Source organism: Gossypium hirsutum, chromosome A08 (assembly GCF_007990345.1).
Source record: "Gossypium hirsutum isolate 1008001.06 chromosome A08, Gossypium_hirsutum_v2.1, whole genome shotgun sequence".
NCBI lineage: Eukaryota > Viridiplantae > Streptophyta > Magnoliopsida > Malvales > Malvaceae > Gossypium > Gossypium hirsutum.
Window position 1 is genome coordinate 80,504,753 of NC_053431.1, and position 25,660 is coordinate 80,530,412.

Here is a 25,660-nt window from a genome sequence, read left to right on the forward strand (position 1 = left end):
TCCTGTTGGTCCTGAGTGATAATGTTCCAAGATATTATTCGCTTCTGATTTTGAAATGCACCTTCAAATTACTTGATCTGTACATACACGAAAAAGAAAATGGTCCTCCGAAAAATAATTTTTCACATCGACAAAGAACTGTTTCTTTTGGTGATGTGTCAACCCTTTTGGTAGGATGTTAGCAGCCAGGTAATTCACGATATCCACAAACCAATAAACTTCAGAATTGGTTATAACCATGAGTTGTTCATTAGGAAACGAGTCATTTATCTCGTTCTCATTAAGCTCCTTAAGATGGGGATTCTTTAGTCGTGAAAGGTGATTTGCTGCAAGATTTTCAGCTCCCTTCTTATCTTAGATTTCCAAATCGAACTCCTACAATAATAAAATCCACCTTATAAGTCGAGGTTTTGTATCTAATTTAGTTAGAAGATAGCAAAGAGCAGAATGGTCAGTGTAAACAACTTTAGACAATATCAAATATAGTCTAAATTTATCGAATGCGAAAACCACAGCTAGCAATTCTTTTTCTGTAGCAGTGTAATTTTCTTGTGCATCTGTCAAAATCTTCCTACCATGATAGATTGGTTGGAAATGCTTGTCTCTTCGCTGTCCAAGAACTACACCAACTGCAAAATCACTTGCATAACACATCAGTTCAAAGGGTAAATTCCACTAAGGTGCAACCACTATCGGGGCATTAATTAATTTTTCCTTAAGTGTATTAAATACTTCTAAGCATTCCTAATTAAAAATAAATGTCACATCTTTTTCTAGCAAATTAGTTAAAGGCTTAGCTATTTTAGAGAAATCTTTTATAAACCTTCTATAAAATCCAACATGACTTAAAAAGCTTCAAATAGCCTTAATTGAACTAGGGGGAGGTAACTTTTCGATAGTTTCAATTTTCGCTCTATCAACCTCAACTAGAAATTTTATGGCCCAACACAATCCTTTCTCGAACCATGAAGTGACATTTTTCCCAATTAAGTACAAGGTTTGTTTCCTCACATCTCATTAAAAATCGTTTTAAATTTTTAAGACAAAGGTGGAAAGAATTACCAAATACTGAGAGTTCATCCATAAATACCTCCATAATGTCTTTTATAGGTTCATCAAAGATTGCTAACATGCAACGCTAGAAAGTAGCAGGAGCATTACACAATCCAAAAGGCATTCTTCAGTAAGCAAACGTATCATATGGACATGTAAATGTCATTTTTTCTTGGTCCTTGGGAACTATCGGGATTTGGAAGTAGCCAAAAAGTCGATCTAGGAAACAATAGTACATGTGACCAGATAATCTCTCCAACATTTGATTTATGAATGGTAGAGTAAAATGGTCTTTCCTTATGGTGTCATTCAACTTTCTATAGTCAATACAAACTCTCCATCTTGTGACTATTCTCGTTGGAATCAACTCATTTTTCTTGTTGGCTACAATAGTCATGCCTCCTTTCTTAAGAGCAACTTGTATAGGACTCACCCAAGTACTATCAGAAATAAGATAAATAACTCTAGCATCTAGAAGTCTAATTACCCCAGCTTTAACAACTTCCTTCATGTTAGGATTTAACCTTCTTTGAGCTTGCACACATGGTTTATACTCATCTTCCATTAAAATTTTATTTGTGCAAAAAGAAGGACTGATTCCTATAATGTCGGAAGTCTTCCAAGCTATGGCTCTTTTATGTTCCTTTAATACTTGCAATAACTCATCTTTCTCATTTGGATTCAAATATGAAGCAATAATCACTGGCAAAGTAGAATTGTTTCCAAGAAATGCATACTCTAAGTGATTGGTAATTGCTTCAATTCCAATTTGGGAGGTTCTTCAGTGGAATGTTTTAATTTTAATTTTAATTTATTGTTTACCTCAATGCCCTCATAATTATTCTATCTCAGTGAAGACTCATTAGAATCTAAATCAATTTTTGTCTCACTTATCATAGCAGTATTGTCATCTACCTCCTCTCCTCGAATAGAACTCAATTCCAATGTGTCCTCATGAATAATTTCTTGTAATGAATCTTGAATAACAAGGACAATAAAGTCAATAAAATAACAGGATTCATCTTGTTCTCTACAGAATCGCATGGCATCATAGATTTTAAAAGTAATCTCTTCATCACCTACCCTATGCACAAGTTTACCATCACATACATCAATGACAGCTTGAGTGGTGGCTAAAAAGGGGAGACCTAAAATTAAAGGTACCTCACTACCCTCATCCTGTCAAGCACAACAAAATCAATAGGGAATAGAATTTATCTACCTTTACAAGTATATCTTCAATAATACCCCTAGGATATTTAACAGATCTATCGGCTAATTGAATACTCATCCTAGAGGGTTTAGGTTCTCCAAGACCAAGTTATTTGAACATTTTATAAGGCATCAAATTATTATTAACACCCAAATCAGCTAATATTTTCTCAATATTTAAACTATCAATAAAATAGGGGATAGTAAAACTTCTTGGATCTTTCAGCTTAGTTGGCAATTTATTTTGGAGGATAGCTGAACATTCCTCGTTGAGTTCCACAGTGGATAGTTCCTCAAACTTACTTTTATTTGTTAATAGCTCTTTTGAAAATTTTTCATATGTGGGCATCTGTGAAATAGCTTCAATGAAAGGTAAGTTGATATTTAATTATTTAAAAAAGTTTAAGAAATTTACCAAATTGTTCATCCATACGGCCTTTCTTCAACTTGGCCGGATACAGGATCGGTGGTTTATATTCTTTAACCACTGGTGTCTAAATTTCTTTGGGTTTTACCCTCTCATCATTTGCCATATCAGTTTCCTATTGTAGATTCTTTTCAGGTTCAGCCAAAACTTTCCTATTCCTTAATGTAACTGCTTTCACGTGCTCTTTTGGGTTAGGTTCTGTGTTACTGGTTGAACTACCTTGTTGCTTTTCTAAAACCAGTTCAGCAAGCTGTTCAACCTGATTTTTTAGCCTCAAAATTGATGCTTGCTGATTTTTCAAAGTTGTCTCGGTGTTTTGAAAATGAGTCACTGACACTAAAATAAATTTTACTAACATCTCTTCAAGGTTGGCTTTTTCTCTGGTTGATATGGTTGTTGTAAGCTCAGAAGGGGTTGTGATCTTTAGTTTCCGTGATCACCTCATGCGAAGTTTGGGTGGTTTCTCCAACCTGCATTATAGTTTTTACTATAAGGGTTATTTTGAATTCTAGAATTATTACCCGTATAATTGATATGCACATGCTTCGTGCTAGAACCGAAGGGTAAATATTCTAGATTATTTATTTTCACATCTATTTGCATTGTATTGCACTAACTAATTTACCTACGTAGAAAGATATAAATCATCAAAATTTCTATTTAATATTTCTACCTAGTTTGATAATATGGTGATCGCATCTAAATTAAAAACACTAGCTATTTTTATCGGCTTCGTCCTCATGACTTGCCACTGATGATTATTCAGTGACATTTCTTCAATAAAGTCATAAGCCGCTTCGAGTGTTTTATTGTTCAGAGTTCCATCGGCTAATGCATCGATTAATTGCCTAGTTAAGGGATTAAAACCACTGTAAAAGGTTTGAACTTGTAGCCATAGAGGTAAACCGTGGTGAGGGCATCTTCTCAATAAATCCTTATACCTCTCCCATGCATCATATAATGTCTCTAAATTGACTTGCACAAAGGAAGAGATGTAGATCCTCAACTTGGCTGCCTTAGCTGGAGGGAAGTACTTCAGTAGAAAGTTCTTGGTCATTTGATCCTATGTAGTGACGAAACTCCGTGGTAAAGAGTACAACCATTGCTTAGCTTTATTCCTCAATGAGAAATGGAATAATAGTAGGTGAATGGCATCATTAGTGATGCCAGCAATTTTGAAAGTATCGCAAATTTCCAAAAAGCTGGCCAAATGAGTATATAGGTATTCATCTTGCAAACCATTGAACTGAACAAACTGTTGAATCATTTGAATAATGTTCTGTGTTAGTTTGAAATTATTTGCAATAATAATAGGTCTCACAATACTCAGTTCAGCCCTAGTTAGAGTGGGCTTGGCATAATCATACATGGTATAAGGAACAAGAGTAGGATCTACAGGATTCGCTGCCACTACAGGAGGTAGCTGATTATTCTAATTATCACCCATCTCCACAGTAATAAAGGAACTTGCTAGAAGAAAAATTAAAGAAAAATTAGAATGTAAAAATTAAACTAAAAGAAAAAATAAAATGCAATAAAAATAAATGGCTAAATTAATAAAAATCAAGTGTTCCTAATATTTTAGTCTTTAGCAACGGTGGCAAAAACTTGATTGTCACTAAACTAACTATAAATATGACTAAGGCAAGCTCATCTATCGACCAATAGTGTAGTTATGGTGAGTAGGGAATATTTTATCCACGAGGACTAAAAGTACTATTAATTACCATTTTTCTATTATTTAGCTAACAAATTAGAGTGATTGTTTTTAATCTAAAATTACTAAACTAATCTAACTAAGAATGCAACAAAGAATGAGATAGGAAAATAATCAAAGATAACCAATGAGATAGACAATACCCAGGAAAGATGCACCTAAAGTTCACCTATTATTACGAATCTAAATTAAACGATTTATTCACTTGTGTCTTGATCCGTAGAAATCCCTAAATTATGTTAATATCTCTTTCGAGAGTAAGAACAACTGACTCTAGGTTGATTAATTGAAATCTCTTTCTAATTAAAACCACTATTGTCGCATTAACTCGATCTATGGATTCCCTTATTAGATTTGACTCTAATCCGGTAGATTTATGTCATCCTGTTTCTAAGATTGCATGAAACTCCACTCAATTATGCTAGATCTACTCTCAAACAGGGACTTTTGCTCCACTGAAGTAAGCACATTAAGCATGAATTAGTATCCAAAAAATATTAAAACACGAAATAAGCATACATAATTGTGAACAAGAATCAAGTATTTATCGCGTAAAACAGAAATTAAATAATAGGATTCATCAAAAGTTTCATCTCCCCTAAGTATCTAGGGGATTAGTTCATAATCCTGATCGAAAACATCTCAGTTAGAAAAACGACAAAACATAAAGAAATTCAATAAAACTTCTAAAGAAGTTAAAAGGAGATCTTCAATCTTGAAGGAGATCCACTTCTGAGTTGGCTACGATGTTGTTCTTCGACTCTTTTCTTTGATCTTCTTTGCATGGTCCCTTAGGTATTCTTCTAATTGGTATTTATAGACATTAGAATGGTCAGAAAGACTAAAAATTGTGTTTTTTCGCGCATCTAGGAAGCAGGTGCAAAATCGACACGGGCTGGTACGCGAGCTTGTGGCTAGCCCGTGTGGAAATGCCTAGCTTGTGTGGATCTTAAAAATAACTCTTTTTGTCTGATTTTGGCTTGTTTTTGGCTCATTCCACTTCCCTGTGCTCACCTAAGTATAGAAACATGAATTTAAAGGATTAGGAGCATCAAATTCACTAATTTACATAATAAATCATCCAAAAAACGCATCAAGAATGTGATTAAAAATATGTTACTTTCATGGCTTATCAGAGTTCTACTTGAACAAGAGATAAAAAAATAATAATATTTTAATAGAAAACACCATGTCCCATGGAGACTATATAGGGTGGGTGGCTAGGAACTTTAGGGTTGCCACTCATCCGTATATGTTGAGATCAAAATAGGAATTATGTGTTATTTAATTTTTAAACCAATTCATATACTCTATGAATCTCATAACCAAATTTTGTTGCCCCAAGAGATTATTATTTAATAAATTAAAATAATTTTTATTAATTTACTTAATTAAATTAATTTCTCAACCCAACTCTGATTCTGTTAAAGTCATGACAATTTTACCGTACTAGAATCTAAGAGTAAATAAATCTAAATTGTCTTATTTCATAAAACTGCAATGACTAATTAATTTAATTCCCACTTGAAACTTCAATTATTTAATTATAATAAGTTAGTTAATAATTTAAATAAATTAAATTAATCGTTAAGTTATCTTTCGTTCCTCGTGAGAAAATGCATTAACTTCGGATAGTGATACATGCAATATGTTTCTTTATTTGTTGCTTTCATTCATTCGACATATCAGTTCAAATGCAATCTGTAAAGGGTTGTGTTGAGCTAGTAGAAGGACTAATTGCACATATATAATTAGTGCTCAAATAATTTAAAATTAAGTCTTAACTCTTCTCAATTAATTACAATATTATTTAGTCATAGAGTCAATCCATTAGAAGTACCATAACTAAATTCTCTCTTATTTTATACCATTATGAAAGCAACTCGATTTATGCTTGTCTAATGACCTTGTTATATATATGTTGCTCTAATAGGATATCTTTTATCTCCTTGGGTTAAATCTGTTCACCTAATATGATCCTATTTTATCTCATGATGAACACTGCATCTTCCTTCATGAAAAAGCCAATTACTAATACATAGTAATTAAATCATTCGTCCTAGACGAATGACCCATGACAATGTTACTTCTCCATCAACCATGCAATGTCGGAGAGAAGATATCATTAACCATTTATTAGGCCATGAATTTTATTATTGTAAGTAAACCAATGTCATGCATAAGTCGTACACCCAAGATATTGACTTTTGGCTCTATTACCAATTGAACTCGGGCTTTCAATAGATCAAAGTATACGAGGTGCATACACATAGTTAGTTACTTATTTAGGATTGAGGTAAGTCAAACCATGAATGTCACAAGCAAATAAACCCATAAATAGATATAGGACAAATTCAACTTGGGTCTTGTCTGATGTATTATCAGTCTAGACAATCTCACCTATGTCTCTATGTTTTTGGGAGTCATCTGCTTTAGTACCTAGGATGAGATATTTCCCCAATTGGACTTGGTAGATGACACAATAGTCTCTTGAATAAATTTTCTCAATTTTGATTCTTTAGACCACAGACCATTTAGACTATCTACCAATATAAGTTGTTGCCTCATATCATGATCCGACCACATGATGCAACTTTTTATTAGTTAAACATTAAGTAATCAGTGAGCCAATATTTACTTATACATTTTAGTTTTCGTGCAAAAATCATTGAGGACAAAAAAAAAGATAATAATGTAAGTGATGAAATTTTACTAAACTAATCTGTTCAAAAAAATTATAAACATATATGAAAAAGTAAGTATACTAAGGACACTAGATAGCAACAAAAGAAGCACCCTCTACTTTTACATTTCATTATTTTTACATTTCATTTTAGAAGGACTCGCATAAGCTTATAGTGTAAAGTGATGGCCAAATAATTTTGAATTCAATTAAATTGTTAAGCAAACATGTTATTTGTTATTATATATGGAAAAAACTGACAAAAATTATATAAAAAGGAATGGTAATATTATTAAAAGTGTAACATTTGAAGTGTAATGTAATAGAAACAGTATTTTACAAATAGATAAAATATTAATTTTGTTCAATAGTAATAGTAGGTGAGATGTTCCTTCAAAAATATATAAAAAAATCGAAAAATTTAATTCAATAGTTATTATTTTGTTTATGTTCTAGTAAAATGAATTAAAATCATTAAAAATAAAAGTAAAATTATAAAAAAGAGGTGATATACCTTCTAATTCTTTGGTATTATTGGGAATATAAGATTACCTACTTGTTAGTTGGATTGCATTTTGTCCATTTTACTAAAAAAAGGTAAATTAATCTCTGTACGTTGATTAAAGAGTAAATTAGTACTGTTAAAAATTTCTTTCATTTTTACTATTAAAAGTTGGTTCCTTTACACTAGCATGAGGTACACTGACGCACCACGTGTAGCTGTTTGGTTATTTCATCAATCATGACCATTTTTATCAGTAGAAATAGAAAAAAATTTAACAAAAAGAAATTATTTACTTTTTGATCCAACGTAAAAGAATTAAACAATTACATGGTTTTTAAATTATAATTTTAGATTATTTTTTTCTAGTTCTAGAAATTAATTCAACCATGGTGGACCTGCCTTTTATAGAGATTGATGGTGGACCTGCCTTTTATAGAGATTGACTTTATGGTAAGTTGGGCTAAGCATTTCCATGAATGGCAGAATTAATTGGGCTTTAGTTTTTTTTGACGATTTCTAAGTTTATTCCTTTTTCCCCTTAATTTTTATTTGTTTTTTAGTAAATTACTTCTTTTCTAATCATTTAAAATCCACGTGTATGAGCCTTGTAGTAATTGTCCAGTTTTTAACAAATCAAATAATTAATTTCCAGCTCATCAATATTAATATCTAATATATATATTTCATAAGGCTTAAATGGATAAATATAAAGTTTGTGACTGAGCAAATAATGGATAAATATTAATATCAATATTTTTTAGTTCTAATGTGACTGAGCAAAAGAAATTAATCATCTCTCAACTATTTAATGTTAGAAACTCTACATATCTGGAGAAGTACTTCGACTTATCAAACATGGCGGGTAGAGGAAAGAGATCGGCTTTTCAAGGACTGAAGGATAGGATAAAAAGAAAAATTAGCAGATGGAGTATCAGGCTTATTTCATAAAGAGGAAAGGAGGTGTTTATCAGGTCAGTCTTACAAGCGATTCCAACATATTTGATGTTATGTTTCTTAATGCTTAAATCACTATATGGATTTGTAAAACATCATAGGAAATTTCTAGAAGCAAAAAACCAAAGAAAGCATGGGATCCAGTGATAATACTCTAAAATGACATACTTTTATAAGTTAACTACATATATATTTTGGGTATGATCCTACTAATTTTGGGGCATTTAAGGTTTTTTTATCTTGTAGGAACTAAATTGAAGACAAAAGGAAATTTAGGGGGAAAAAGCGTGCATTTAAAGACAAAATGAGTCAGCATGGGAAATAGGGAAGAAGTGGTGCCAAAAATACAAAGTGTGGAAGACTTGAGCCAAAATTTAAAAGAAGAGATTTATGGACATAAAACTTTGTTTAGATTTGAATTCTATTTTTAGGATTATTGTGAGAATTATTATGATATTGTTTAGATTTAATTTAATTATATCTCTTAAATATTATCATCTAGAGTTTAAATAAGAACCAACTAGGGTTTTTCATGTACTATAAATAGGGGCTGGAGTGACATGAATACTCACTGATCACTTCTATAAAAAAAAACTCCTTCCCCATAATGCTCTTAGCCTTTTGTTTATTTTCCTTTCCAATAAAATTTTGTTTCATTAAACTTATGTTTTTATTCCCAAAAAGCATGACTAACTAAACTCATCTAGCCAAAGGATATCAAGACTCCTCAAAAAGAGTTTATGAGGCTTAGAACCTATACTTAACCCTTCTCAAGGAGTATTCCTAATTTCTATGCATTACAGGGCAAACGGTTTCGTCCATGCCCTTCCAAAAGTAATCCTTTCATCTTGTGCAAAGATGAGCACTTTGTATGTTATTATCACACCCTCACCCGTATTCAACGCCAGAATAAGGTAACGGAGCATTACTATAGCAGCCCGATTTTGGGCCTAGTCGGAATAGTAGTTTCGGGACCACAAATTCGACGTAAGAAAATTTATTTTTATTATATTTTTATGGTCTATGATTTCACAAAATGATTTCGTGAAAATTTCGTTCAAAAATTTTAACGTTTGGCTACTCAATTTAGTCAAAAGGACTAAATTGTAAAAAGTGCAAAAGTTGAGTTCTACATGCTAGAGGTGTCCAATTGTTATGAAATTTTAAATTAGAGGTCCTTAAATGGTAGTTATACCATTGGATAATTTTTTGGACAAAAATGGACATGAAATAGGAGAAATAGAATTTTTTAAGTTAGGGGCATTTTGGTTATTTAGTAATTAAAAGAATTAAAAAGCCAAAATCAAAGCAAAATTGTGTCCATCTTCAAGATATGGCTGAATTTCACAAGGGGAAACCATGGATAGGGTTTTTCAAGCTTCCAAGCTCGATTGTAAGTCCGTTCTAGCCCCGTTTTTAATGTTCTTTACATTTTTGAGATCCTCGTAGCTTGATTTAACTATTTCCACCATTATTTTGAGCTAGATTTTGTGTTTAAAAATTTACCCATGGATGAAATGCATGTTTTTTTTATGTTTAATGATAGAATATGAATGCTCAGTGTGTAATAAATGACTTTTACTAAGTGATTTTCGGAGAAATTGTCAAAAAGGACTAGTTTGTAAAACATTGTAAAATGTGTGTAAGTGTGTGAATAAATGGAAATTGTGGACTTATATAGTTATGAAAATGGTTCAGGTAGGCTTAAAACACAAGGAAATTGAATAAAAAAATTTACGAGCCTAGGGGAAAAATGTAAATATGACAAAGTTTAGGGGAAAAAATGTAATTTTTCCAAAATGTGAATTTAGGGTAACTTGAGTAGAAGGATGAATAAATGAGTTAAATGTGTTGTTATAGATCAAGGAAAATGAGATTCGAACTTAGAACAGGAGGAAAACAAAGAATATGATGAATAAGTCATTTTCACCGATTGTGCTACCGAGGTAAGTTTGTAGGTAAATCATATATCGTTTTTACTTATGTTATAATATTTTGTTATTATATGAGAGGTGGTTGCATATTGAATGATCATTTGATGTAAACTATGAATTGAAATTGATTATGGATGAATTGGTAAAATGTTGAAAAGTGAGGAATTTCCTGGTTGGACCTTCGGAATAGAAAAGATACAAATGATCCACTCTGAGAACACATGTGTAGTGCTATGTGTAGGCTACTATGTGTTTAAAATGGTTTTAGGTCACGTGTGTAGTAGTAAGTGTGTAACACCCCTAACTCGTATCCTTCGTTGAAAAAAGGTTACAAGGTATTACCAAACCAAAACACAACTTTCGGACATTCATGGATACACATAGAAATTAATCATTTTAATTCATCGCATTTGAATATATACTAAATCAAATCAAATATAATATGTTACATATAAATTAAAAACCAAGTTACTATTCATATGGTCATTTACCTAAACTTTAGCCGAAAATATAATACAACATGCCAATTACATATGCATTATTCAATGATAACTTTCATTCATCTCTATTAATATATATGCATATAACATTTCTTATAAATGAAACATTATGTCAATCATCATATATTAAATCAACTATGAACCATTTCACATGTAATTATTAAATCAAATATACCAAAATGTATATGCCAATATCATCACAAAAATTGCAAATACATAATCAATTCATTTGCCCACATATTCGGCTATCAAGGTTAATCATATATATATATAATACAAATTATACCATTCAACCACAAGCTTAATTAACTATTTTTTTAATCAAACAAAGTTGATCATTTCACAACCAATGACTTCACAGACATAATCTATTAATTAATTTTATTACCAATATATTATACGCAAAAGTATATATATAGATATATATATATGTGTAAGTGCCGAATCACCATGTTGATTATAACCAATGTCCTTTAATACCAAACCATGTATAATACCTTAACCGAACATAACAACTAATTTCACATTTATATTTCAACTATGCATAAACCATCGTCAAATCAATCACTTATACATCCATAATTACCAATACCGAATTACCAAATCCAAGCTCATCATATATATATATAACATACATGTTTATTTGACAAGAAGATCTATCCACAACATTTCATATCATACCTAATTTACATTTCAAATATATCATAAAACATACCTACCATATTATACCTTGTTAACATTCTTATGCCAAACCGAATGCATGAAAGCATCAATATTAAGTCACATAACAAGACCTTATTAAGTTATATCAACCAAGATTCACATAAATATATATATACACATAAGTAATAGTCGAACACCAAAATCAAACATGATCATCATCAAAATGAAGCATTAAATCCAAACTTAACATAGTAATAAGCCATTTTCGCATGGCTCATGATTACATAAACCAAAATCCAACATTTCAAAATATAATCCAGCCTATACATGCCATAGTTTCAAAAATTCAGTTTATAAAATACCAAAGACAGTCGATAGTGCGATAGACTTTGCTGACAATCCCCGAGCTCGTAACTAGATCTCAAAATCTATAAAATAGAGGTAAACATATCACACAGTAAGCTATTTAAGCTTAGTAAGTCATAAGAAAATAAACAATTCAATGACATAATCAACTCATTTAAACAAACCAAATTATACTATCCTAATCATATTAAACCGCAATCTTATGACGTCATGTATACCATATACTTTCACATATAAACTTATTTATGGCCAAATACATATATATATTAACAAAGTATTCTTTGATTTCAAAGCTAAATATCATTATATGACCAAGCACATTTATACACATATATATATATACCCATGAATCAAAATATAATATCATATGCATATCCATAGCAATGGTCGAATATACTTCACAAGGCACATATATTCACATTAATAACTTATGTAATTTACATCATATACCTAATGGTCAACTTACCTTATTTTTTTCAAATAGGTAATCAACTAACTCATACCTAGTTGTTTTAGCTCGTTTTACCCTTCGATCATAACTTATCATTGCCCATTGAACCATTTAGAATCAAACAAGATACTCAGATAGTCACATATATCGAACAATGCCAACATCCCAGATATGGTCTTACATGCTATCTCATATCGATGCCACTGTCCCAGACAGGGTCTTACACGAATCAAATACAATACCGATGTCCTAAGCATGGTCTTACACGCAACCACATATATCGATGCCAATGTCCTAGACGTGGTCTTACACGAAAATGCAGATATTGATGTAACACCCCAAACCCAGTCCAGACGTTATGGCCGGATCCGACATGCCACATCGAAGTGCTCAAAACATTTCAGGTTGTTGTTCTATAAAAACTTACTTTGTGTTTTAAAAGATAATTTAAATGCAGGTTAAAGTGAATGGAAGCTGTGCACCAGGTAGGAAACCGAAAAATAGGAGGTGAGTCCATCGGACTGCTTAAGTACCAAGCTCCCTTCGGATCCAATACTAGACATGCACACCGCCATTACCACACCTTAACGTCACGTATATTTCCAGGAAACCAACTTGATTAAGTTCTTTTTAGGAAAAGTGATTAAGTTTGGAAAAAATATTTTCATTGCGGAAGCTTTGCTTGATGTCGTGTTATTTTGAAATCAATTACTGTTTTTGAAAACACGACCTAAAGCTATCCAATTCCAACAGTTAAATATAAGTATTACCTACCTTAATAAAACATATCAAAACCATCAAAAATAATTAAGCGGCCTTATTACAATTTTAAAAAAAACCGAAACCTTAAACGTAAAATAAATGTCCAGTTCACCGGAAGAGAGTCACACTTGCAAGACGTGTGGCCATTCTGAATCCCTCACAGCTCCAAGCCCACTATGGTTCGGGATTACCTGCGTGGATGAAAATAAAGCGGTGAGTTTGGGGAAACTCAGTGTGTAAATTAACCCAACCATAGCCTATATCAGTTCAAACCACAGAGAACAGAATAAGCTGCCCTAAGCCCAGAACAGAAACCAGAATAAAGCCCACAGGCCCATAACAAAACAGAACAGATATCACAAGTTTATGCAGTACCCAACCCATATCCAACCACATGCACCCCCATACCAACCTTTCACCATGTGGGGAGACTACTCGACCCACCCAACCGCTACACGCCACAGAGATATGTAGCATGGCTGCCAGAACAGATGATGTGACAGAGTCACCAGAACAGATAATCGTGGCAGAGCCACCAGAACAGACATATGTGGCAGAGCAACCAGATCAGATAATTGTGGCATAACCACCAGGACGCTTCCTCCATAATATAACCCATGTCCCCATGCAACAGATATACAGTCATGGCATACATCATACAGAATTAAATCATCATGCTTTTCAGTCAAAAGTAACCCTAAGGGTATAATGGTAATTTTGCACCTAAGGGTATATCAGTAATTTCCATACATAGGGGTATTTAAGTAATTCAACTATTCTTAGGGTTTTCATGCATACCATAGCCATTTACGTACGACCAGAAACACTTACCGCGTTTTCTTACCGAATTGGGCCCGTTGGCCTACTATCCCGACTTTGGCCCATTAAGCCCAAAAACATCAAAATGCACAGAATCGTGCACTCTACAGTCTTATCACTTTAATCTACCATATACATCAACTAATAATCTCACGAGCATTCGCAAACTCGCATGTTTTCAAAATACCGACTTTTCGGCATTTCGACTTTTTGGCTTTTGCCGATCTAGTCTATAAGAGGGCGTCAGTTACACACCTGTTTGCGATGATATGCTGACGAGATCCACACACGTACTGCTTAAAATTGAATTACTAAGACGTTAATCTAACTTATCGAAAACAAACTACATAATAACCCCTTACCACATTCGGCCAAAAGCACCTTAGGCACTAGCGATCCTACCTTTGCTGAATTTAGCGATTATGTTTAGATCCAGTCATTTTGCTTGTCCAAGCCTTCAATCAGCAGCCTTTAGATCCCACTATTATCAAAATAAAATAGTTATAACATCCCTTAGAGCTACATGCCCAAATCGACAACCCCCCTAACCTTTAGGGGTTTCGGCTTTTCTAAAACCCAAAATAAGGATTAAGTTAAAAAAAGCTTACCACCAGTTCCCCCAGTCAATGATTCCAATTGACTCCTACTCGATTCTGATGCAGATCTACCCCTCAAATGATAACAAAATTCGAGCCTTTAGTGATCTTAAAATTCTATGGCTATGCGTTTTCGGCTTTTTGTAGCAGTGAAGAAAAGTTGAGGTTTTGTAGTGGCTTTGTCGACAGAAACTTGGGGTTCAGAGGACAAGAGAATCGGTCAAGAAAATGAGGGAAAAATAAGAGCGTTTTACCTAGAAGAAAATGGCACAAAAGAAATTAGGCCTTCGGGATTTCGGCTTTTTGAGGCCATCGACTATAGGCTTAAAACAATGGTAAGAAAGTAGTGTAGGGTAGAGTGGTAGAAGGATTCGGCTATGGAGAAAAGAAAAGGAGAAAGTAGATGGAGAGAAGAAGAAAAGAAGAGAAGAGGAGGAAGGATGGTCAGAAAAATGGTACAACTTACCCCTACTGCCGAACTTATACTAGCACTTAACCTAGCCGAAATTACCCCCTTAAAGCACCCCTTGGCCGGCCAACTCTTGCTCTTAAAAAGTCCACCATTTGGCCAACACTGTTCTCCCTAATCAGCTCCTAAATCCTCTCCTGATAGACTTTCACTTCAGTTCCACTGCTTACCTTTTCTGTACATAAAAATTAATATCACTAATTTGCTTACCTTGCGACTCGAACCTTAGCTCTCCTTGGTCATCCACACGCCACCTCTAAAGCCCCCCCAAGTGGCGTCACATGCCAACTTACCACAGGCTTCCTTGTGTTCTATTTTACCCCGTTAATACCTAAAAGCCCAGTTAACCAGAACCCCTTTTCTTATGGAACTAGAATTAAATCAAATTACCGAGGTTTAACTTATGCTTGGGCCTTCTAGAGGCCCCCTAACATAATTAAACCTACACCCACACAGGCAAAACACAAAAATTTTAAATTTACCAACATACATAGAATTCTCGAAAATTGGGGCGTTACAGCTCTACCCTCCTTAAAGAAATTTCATCCACGAAATTTACCTAATCTAAACAGATGAGGGTATTGCTATTGCATCGCCTCTTCTGGCTCCCACGTAGCTTCTTATCTGCCATGATTACGCCAAAGCACTTTCACCAATGGGATAGATTTCCTCTGAGAACCTTAACATCTCGTGCCAATATCTGCACAGGCTCCTCCTCAAAAGTCAAATAAGCCTGAACATCAATTTCTGCAACTGGCACGATATGAGTAGGGTCAGAATGATAACGCCTTAACATGGAGACGTGAAAAACATCGTGAATCCTATCTAACTCTGGAGGCAATTCCAATTGATAAGCTACTGGGCCTACTCGCTTCAAAATCCGATAAGGCCCAATGAACCACGGACTCAACCTGCCCTTCTTACCAAACCGCAATATCTTCTTTTAAGGAGAAACCTTTAAGAAGACCATATCACCTACTGAGTACTATATCTCCTTACGCTTCAAATCTGCATACGACTTTTGCCTATCAGATGCTTCTTTTAACCGATCCCTAATTATTCTGACCTTATCCTCAGTATCAGCTACCAATTCTGGTCCAAGAACTTGTCGCTCTCCTAGTTCAGTCCAACAACTAGGGGTACGGCACCTTCGTCCATACAGTGCTTCATATGGTGCCATTCGAATACTCACCTGGTAGCTGTTATTGTACGTAAATTCTGCCAATGGCAAGTAATCCTCCCAACTACCTCGAAAGTCAATCATGCATCCCCTTAACATGTCCTCCAGAATCTGAATAACCCTTTCCGACTGACCATCAGTTTGGGGATGGAAAGCCGTACTAAAGTTCAATCGCGTCCCCAACGCCTCATGCAATCTTTGCCAAAACCGAGATGTGAATTTGGGATCCCGGTTAGAGACAATTGAAATTGGGACTCCATGAAGTCGCACAATCTCTGCCACATACAGCTTGGCTAACTTTTGAAGTGAGAAGTCAGTATGTACGGGTATGAAATGGGCCGATTTAGTCAACCTATCCATAATCACCCACACCAAGTCTTTCTTCGATGGTGACAAGGACAGCCCACTCACAAAGTCCATGGTTACCCTCTCCTACTTCCAAAGTGGTATCTTCACTGGCTGTAACAGTCTAGAAGGTAATTGATGCTCAGCTTTCACTTGATGGCATGTCGATCATTTTCCTACAAACTCCGTTACTTCTCGTTTAACTCCAGGCCACTAGTACAATTCTCGCAAGTCATGATACAACTTATTCCCTCCAGGATGCATGGCACAAAGTCCCCCATGAGCTTCCTTCAATATTGCCTGCCTCAAGTCAGAGTCCTTCAGAACACAAATTCTTCCTCGGAAACACAAAACTCCTTCGCCATTTAACCCAAACTCAGAAGTTTCCCCTTCCTTAACTTGTTGAAGACGAGTGACCAATGACTCATCGTTCAACTGCTTTTCCTTAAACTCATCCACCTAGGTTGGCCTTACTTGCAACTCAGCCAACAGACTTCCATCATCATACAGACTCAGATGAGCAAACATTGCTCTCAGAGCAGATACAGTTCTACGACTTAGAGCGTCAGCTACCACATTAGCCTTGCCTAGGTGATACTCGATCGAATAGTCATAATCCTTAAGCAACTCAATCCATCTCCTTTGCCTAAGGTTCAACTCCTTCTGAGTCAACACATACTTAAGACTCTTGTGGTTTGTGTATATAATACACCTCTCTCCGTACAAGTAATGTCTCCAAATCTTAAGTGCAAATATCACCACCGCCTACTCCAAATCATGAGTAGGATAGATCCTCTCGTGAGGCTTAAGCTGTCGTGTTGCATATGCAACTACCTTACCCTCTTGCATTAACACGCAGCCCAAACCTACATGTGATGCGTCACTATACACAGTAAAATCCTTCCCAGACTCCGGCTGAATTAACACAGGTGCTTCCGTCAGAACTTCCTTCAATTTCTCAAAAGCTTCCTGCTGCTTCTCAGTCCATACAAACGGTACTCCTTTCCTTATGAGTTTTGTTAGAGGTGCTGCCATCACAGAAAAACCTTCCACAAACCTTCTGTAGTACCCTGCCAATCCTAGGAAACTCCGTATTTTTGACACTGACCTAGGCGGCTTCCACTCCAAAATCGCTTCAATCTTTCGAGGATCCACCTTAATCCCCTCAGCAGAGACAACATGACCTAAGAAGGTTACCTCCCTCAACCAGAATTCACACTTGCTAAACTTCGCATAAAGTTCCTTCTCCCTTAACACTTGCAGCACTATACGGAGATGCTCATCATGCTTCGCTTCCGTTTCAGAATATACCAGGATATCGCCAATAAAGACGACTGCAAACTGATCCAAAAATGGTTGGAACACACGATTCATCAGTAGGAGCGTTCGTCAGTCCAAATGGCATAACCAGAAACTCGTAATGGCCATACCGAGTCCTAAATGTCATCTTATGGATATATGCCTCCTTGACCCTTAACTGATGATATCCAGATCAAAGGTCGATCTTGGAAAATATAGAAGCTCCTCTAAGCTGGTCGAATAGATCGTCAATCCTTGGCAATGGATACTTATTCTTAATCATCAATTTATTCAACTGGCTATAATCAATGCACATCCGCATCGTACCATCCTTCTTTTTCACGAACAGCACCGGTGCTCCCCATGGAGACACACTTGGCCTAATAAAGCCCCTATCCAACAACTCCTAAATTTGTGCCTTTAACTCCACTAACTCCTTCAGTGCCATCCTATACGGTGCGACGGACACGGGCGCCGTTCTAGGCAACAAGTCGATTCCAAACTCAACTTCTCGGTTCGAAGGCAACCCTGGAAGCTACTCCGAAAAACATCTTGGAACTCCTTTATGGTCCTAACTTTATCCACTGGTAGTTCCCCCTCTTCAGACTGACTTACAATGCCAAATAGGCCTCACAACCCTTCCGAATCCATTTTTTGGCTCTTAATGCCGACACCAGATTGGAAAAATAATCCCTTCGTTCACCTATCACCACAACCTCCTCATCCTTTGTGGTCCTTAACACCATTCGTTTAGCAACACAATCCAAAGTCGCCTTATGCTTAACAAGCCAGTCCATTCCCAGAATAAGGTCAAATTCCCTGAATGGTAACTCCATCAGATCTCCAGGGAAAGTTCTACCTTGAGTTTCTAAGGGTACATCCCTATACAGTTTCTCTACCCTAACCGAGTGACCCAAAGGACTTAGCACAGATACCGCACTCACAATATTCTTAGAGTGCACACCCAACGACCCAAATATGGAACATGCAACATAGGAATGAGTAGATCCAATATCCACCAAAGCAGTATACGGCATGCTAGAAACCAAAAAATGTACCAATTATGACGTCAGGTGCGTCGCCCTCCTCTCGACGATGAGCTGCATACACCAATGCTGGCTGTTGAGCTTCAGCATTTCTGGTACCCCTGCCAGGTGCCCTTCGACCTCGACCATTTCCATTTCCATTTTTGCCCTTACCTTGCCCACGTCCTCTTGGTGGTTTGGTCTACCTCTCATGGGTTGAGCAACCCTCTGTACAGCAACCTGAGCCTGATCAACTCTCTGGAGACAGTCCTTAACTCTATGCTCCATAGATCCGTATCGGAAACAAGCATCGGAGCGTTTCCTACACTCGCCCAAATGTACCTTACCACAGTCTCCACAGATTGGTGGTCTAACCACATTCATTGGCATAGCTCGAACTGGTTCCTCCATTCTTGCTCTCTTAACATTCCTATTAGCACCACCCGAGGGTCTTGAATCCCTCCGAAAATGGTTCCGATGCTTCTCTCGATTCTACTTTTAAGCCCGCTTAACCTCCTCAGCTATCTTTGCCTTCTCCACCAAGACCGCAAAGTCCCGCTCCCTCTGTCGAGCAATCAACACCCTAAGGTCATCTCTAAGACCATCCTCGAAGTGCACACTTCGCTCATATTTCGTAGCGACTATGCCCACGGCATACCTGCTCAGCCTTAGAAACTCGGCCTCGTACTCAGGAACTATTTTACCTCCTTGCACCAGATTCAAGAATTCCTTTCTGCGAGCGTCCACATAACTTGCCCCAATGTACTTCCCTTTAAAGGCCCTCTTAAACAGTTCCCAAGTTACCCTATCAGCTGGGGTCCCTTCTCTCACAGTGAGCCACCACTGATAAGCCTCGTCCCGTAATAACGATATGGCTCCCTTCAGGTTCTGCTCCACAGAGCAGTTCAAGTCGTCCATAATCCGTTCTGTGGCCTCCAACCAATATTCTGCCACAATCGGGGCTACACCAGACACACCCTTAAAGATCTCCGCTCCGTTAGCCCGAAGTCGTTCAGAAATAGATCCCCGAATTCCGTTGCCCGTACTTGCCCCGGCAACCCTTTCCAGAACACGAAGCATTGTCTGTGACAGGGCATCATCCCCGGCACTGCGGTCATGAGACTCCACCTCTGTTACCGGTGGTACCGGTGCATCCGCCGCCGGCATATGTCCCGAAGATAAAGATCTCGCTTGAGCACTTCCTCGGCCTCATCCACGGCCTCTTCTACAAGCGGCTCTTGTACTCATATTGTGTTATGTGATTACGAATTTTATGCATTAATTCAATATTCCAGTGCTTATTACAGGTGTTTTATGAATCAGACAGTAATTCAAAGTTTTTTTTCGTAGAATGGAAGTCTAGCTATAGTTTCAGTCTCTTATCAAATTTTCCTATAGTTTCAGTATCATCCTATCTAGAGTATCCTAGTAGGGTTTCAGTACAGATAGATAATTTAGGAAAATATTCAGAAAAGTTCAGAGTAATACTTACAGGCTTGGGCCGGAGATTCGAAATGCCACCTTCTGAAAATCGAGTTTTTTTCAAAATCTTTGTTTTTTAAACCCATTCCACAGCCGAGTTGTTGCAACTTGGCTCTGATACCACTAAATGTAACACCCCAAACCTGGCCCAGACGATATGGCTGGATCTGACATGCCACATCGAAGTGTTCAAAGCATTTCAGGTTGTTGTTCTATAAAAACTTACTTGGTGTTTTAAAAGATAATTTCAATGCAAGTTAAAGTGAATGGAAGCTGTACACCAGGTAGGAAGCCGGAAAAGAGGAGGTGAGTCCATCGGACTGCTTAAGTACCAAGCTCCCTTCGGATCCAATACTAGACATGCACACCGCCATTACCATACCTTAACGTCACGTATATTTCTATGAAACCAACTTGATTAAGTTCTTTTTAGGAAAAGTTATTAATTCTGGAAAAAATATTTTCATTGTGAAAGCTTTGCTTGATGTCGTGTTATTTTGAAATCAATTACTGTTTTTGAAAACACGCCCTAAAGCTATCCAATTCCAGGAGTTAAATATAAGTATTACCTACCTTAATAAAACATATTAAAACCATCAAAAATAATTAAGCGGCCTTATTACAATTTAAAAAAAACCGAAATCTTCAACGTAAAATAAATGTCCAGTTCACCAGAAGAGAGTCAAACTTGCAAAACGTGTGGCCACTCTGAATCCCTCACAGCTCCAAGCCCACTATGGTTAGGGATTACCTACGTGGATGAAAATAAAGGGGTGAGTTTGGGGAAACACAGTGTGTAAATTAACCCAACCATAGCCTATATCGGTTCAAACAATAGAGAACAGAATAAGTTGGCCTTAGCCCAGAACAAAAGTCAGAATAAAGCCCACATGCCGATAACAGAACAGAACAGATGTCACAAGTTTATGCAGTACCCAACCCATATCCAACCACATGCACCCCCATACCAACCTTTCACCATGTGGGGAGACTACTCGACCCACCCAACCGCTACACGCCACAGAGATATGCAGCATGGCTGCCAGAACAGATGATGTGACAGAGTCACCAGAACAGATAATCGTGGCAGAGCCACCAGAAAAGATATATGTGGCAGAGCCACCAGATCAGATAATTGTGGCATAGCCACCAGGACGCTTCCTCCATAATATAACCCATGTCCCCATGCAACAGATATACAGTCATGGCATACATCATACAGAATTAAATCATCATGCTTTTCACTCAAAAGTAACCCTAGGGTATAATGGTAATTTTGCACCTAAGGGTATATCAGTAATTTCCATACATAGGGGTATTTAAGTAATTCAACTATTCTTACGGTTTTCATGCATACCATAGCCGTTTACGTATGACCAGAAACACTTACCGCATTTTTTAACGGAATTGGGCCCGTTGGCCTACTATCCCGACTTTGGCCCATTAAGCCCAAAAACATCGAAATGCACAGAATCGTGCACTCTACAGTCTTATCACTTTAATCTACCATATACATCAACTATTAATCTCACGAGCATTCGCACACTCGCATGTTCTCAAAATACCGACTTTTCGGCATTTCGACTTTTTGGCTTTTGCCGATCTAGTCTATAAGAGGGCGTCAGTTACATACCTGTTTGCGATGATATGCTGACGAGATCCACACACGTACTGCTTAAAATTGAATTACTAAGACGTTAATCTAACTTATCGAAAACAAACTACGTAATAACCCCTTACAACATTTGGCCAAAAGCACCTTAGGCACTAGCGATCCTACCTTTGCCGAATTTAGCGATTATGTCTAGATCCAATCGTTTCGCTTGTCCAAGCCTTCGATCAGCAGCTTTTAGATCCCACTATTATCAAAATAAAACAGTTATAACATCCCTTAGAGCTACATGCCCAAATCGACAACCCCCTAACCTTTAGGGGTTTCGACTTTTCTAAAACCCAAAATAAGGATTAAGTTAAAAAAAACTTACCACCGGTTCCCCCAGTCAATGATTCCAATTGACTCCTACTCGATTCTGATGCAGATCTACCCCTCAAATGATAACAAAAGTCAAACCTTTAGTGATCTTAAAATTCGGCTATGACCCTATGGCTATGCATTTTCGGCTTTTTGTAACAGTGAAGAAAAGTTGAGGTTTTGTAGTGGCTTCGTCGATAGAAACCTGGGGTTTAGAGGACAAGAGAATCGGTCAAGAAAATGAGGGAAAAATAAGAGGGTTTTGCCTAGAAAAAACTGGCACAAAAGAAATCAGGCCTTCGGGATTTCGGCTTTTTGAGGCAATCAACTATAGGCTTAAAACAATGGTAAGAAAGTAGTGTAGGGTAAAGTGGTAGAATGATTCGACTATGGAGAAAAGAAGAGGAGATAGTAGATGGAGAGAAAAGGAAAAGAAGAGAAGAGGAGGAAGGATGGTCAGAAAAACGACACAACTTACCCCAATTGCCGAACTTATACTGGCACTTAACCTAGCCGAAATTGCCCCCCTAAAGCACCCCTTGGCCGGCCAACTCTTGCTCCTCAAAAGTCCACCATTCAGCCAACACTGTTCTCCCTAATCAGCTCCTAAATCCTCTCCCTTATCAGTCCTAAATCCTCTCCCTTATCAGCTCTTAAATCCTCTCCTGATAGACTTTCACTTCAGTTCCACTGCTTACCTTTTCTGTACTTAATAATTAATATCACTAATTTGCTTACCTTGCGACTCGAACCTTAGCTCTCCTTGGTCATCCACACGCCACCTCTAAAGCCCCCCCAAGTGGCGTCACATGCCAACTTAGCACAGGCTTCCTTGTGTTCTATTTTACCCAGTTAATACCTAAAAGCCCAGTTAACCAGAACCCTTTTTCTTATGGAGCTAGAATTAACTAAAATTACCAAGTTTTAACTTACGCTTGGGCCTTCTAGAGGCCCCCTAACATAATTAAACCTACACCCACATAGACAGAACACAGAAATTTTAAATTTGCCAACATACACAGAATTCCCGAAAATTGGGGCGTTACAATTGATGCCAACATCCCAGATGTGGTCTTACACGAAAGCACATATCGGAATCTTATTGTTCTTACGGGGCTTTCAGATGTCATAACTCAGTCGAATCGAATTCATAAACTTAATTCCCAAGCATATACACATTCGGTCATTATATATAAATACTCATAAAATTCAGTTCAACATTTTAAGTTTACATTTCTTCAAAATTAACAGCATTTACTAGCTCATAAACTTACCTCAGACGATGAAAATCGGAACGAGACGGCTAGTCGACAACTTTAGTTTTCCCCCGATCCAAATTCGATTTCTTTGGTTCTTGATCTAAACATATACAAATTAAACTCATTCAAACATATATTCATTCATTTTAGTCCAAAAACACATAAATGAGCAAATTACCATTTTACCCCTAACATTTTACACTTTTTACAATTTAGTCCCTATTGCACAAAACAAAATGTGCAAAATTTCAATGTATCATGCTTAGGCTGAATATTCATCTTCCTCACAGAAGTCCATATATTACATTTATTTCACATTTTAGTCCCTCAATTTATTATTTTTGCAATTTAGTTCTAATTACTCAAAATTATCAAAAATTCCAATACAAAAAGTATCAATCCAAAACTTATCTTTCATATTTCATCAACTAACATCACAAAACTCAAATATTCATCAATGGCATAACTCAAAATATTCATCAAAATCAAAAATCCAAACATGGGATTTGTATATAACATAACAACGATCTTAAAAACGTAAAAATTATCAAAAACCGAGCTAAAACTCACCTTGAATCAAGTTTGCTAATAGCTGAACCCTTAAACTCCTTATTTTCTTTTTCTTTTCTCCAATTTCAGTCATGCAAAGTGCATGAACACTTTATGTTTTATATTATTATTACATATTAATTAATTTACAAATATAACCTTTATAATTAAATAACTAAAACATATATATCAAGGATACAACCGTCCATCACAAACTCTAATGGTCTATTTGCAACTTAAATGCTTAATATTAATAAGACAAGTTCAATTCATCCCCTACATATTTAACCACCAAATTTTCATTTTACGCGATTAAGCCCGTTTTATTAAATCGACATTCAAATGACAAAATTAAATCATGAGAATTTCACATATATAAATTCACACATAATAAACACAGAAAATAATTTTAAAATATTTTTCTAATTCCAATCCGTGGTCCCAAAACCACCATTCTGATTAAGGTCTACATCGGGCTGTTACAAAGTGCAGCTACTACGTGTACCAGATGGTTAGGTCGCATGTGTAGTACTAAGTGCAGGCTACTATGCGTACCCGATAGCTTTGATCACATGTGTGGTGCTAAGTGCAGGACACTATGTGTAAAAGATAGCTTTGGTCACAAGTGTGGTACTATGTGAAGGCCACTTTGTGAAGAAGGTAGCTTTGACGACAAGGGTGGTACTATGTGCAGGCCACCGGGCATCCATTATTATTCCGATGTGTTCAATGAGAAATGACTAGGTGTAATTGAATATGACTGTATAATGAATAAGTGAAGGTTCATGTGTGTAAACTTATGAGAAATGTGGTTGATATGTGATCAAAGTTTGGTAACATTGACATGGAGTAAGTGTTACAATGAAAGTTACTACGAAGAAAACATGAAACAGTAAAATTTAGTAATAAAACAGTTTTGGAAATAGTTGTTGTGTGACTTTGAAAAATCACCAAAAATGGTGGAAATTGAGTGAGAAGTTGAATAAGATATTAAATAAAAGCTTATTGAGTCTCCTTTCATATAAAGGAAATGTGTGAGCAAAAGAATTTCATATTATGATATATTTGAATTTTTGTGAGACAGAGTCAGAATGATTTCGGAATCTCCTATTCTGATTTGGGAAAATCATTAAAAATTGTAAAAAAATAATTATGGGTTATAATTTATATTCTTAAAAGCCTTAATGAGTTTATTTTTGAAAGAAACAAATAGGAACATTATCCAAATCTTGTACAAAGAGATAATTAATTTTCAGTGCAGAGGGGTTGGAACTGTCGGATAGCGAAATATGAGTGACTTTAAAGAATAAACTGTACTTATTGGCTAAAGAAAAATTTCTGAAAATTTTATGGTAAGAAGATATATGCGTCTACTTTCATAGAAAATTAGTGGATCTTAATTTGGAGTTCTGCAGCTCAAGATATAAATATTTTAGTT

At 36.1% G+C, this 25,660-nt stretch overlaps 1 non-coding gene across 1 annotated transcript; it reads left to right on the plus strand.

The window, feature by feature from the left end:
- Positions 1-3,594: 3,594 nt before the first annotated feature.
- Positions 3,595-3,701, plus strand: LOC121205153 (small nucleolar RNA R71). The gene has a single exon (XR_005900238.1). It is a non-coding gene; the product is annotated as a small nucleolar RNA R71 (small nucleolar RNA).
- Positions 3,702-25,660: the final 21,959 nt, after the last annotated feature.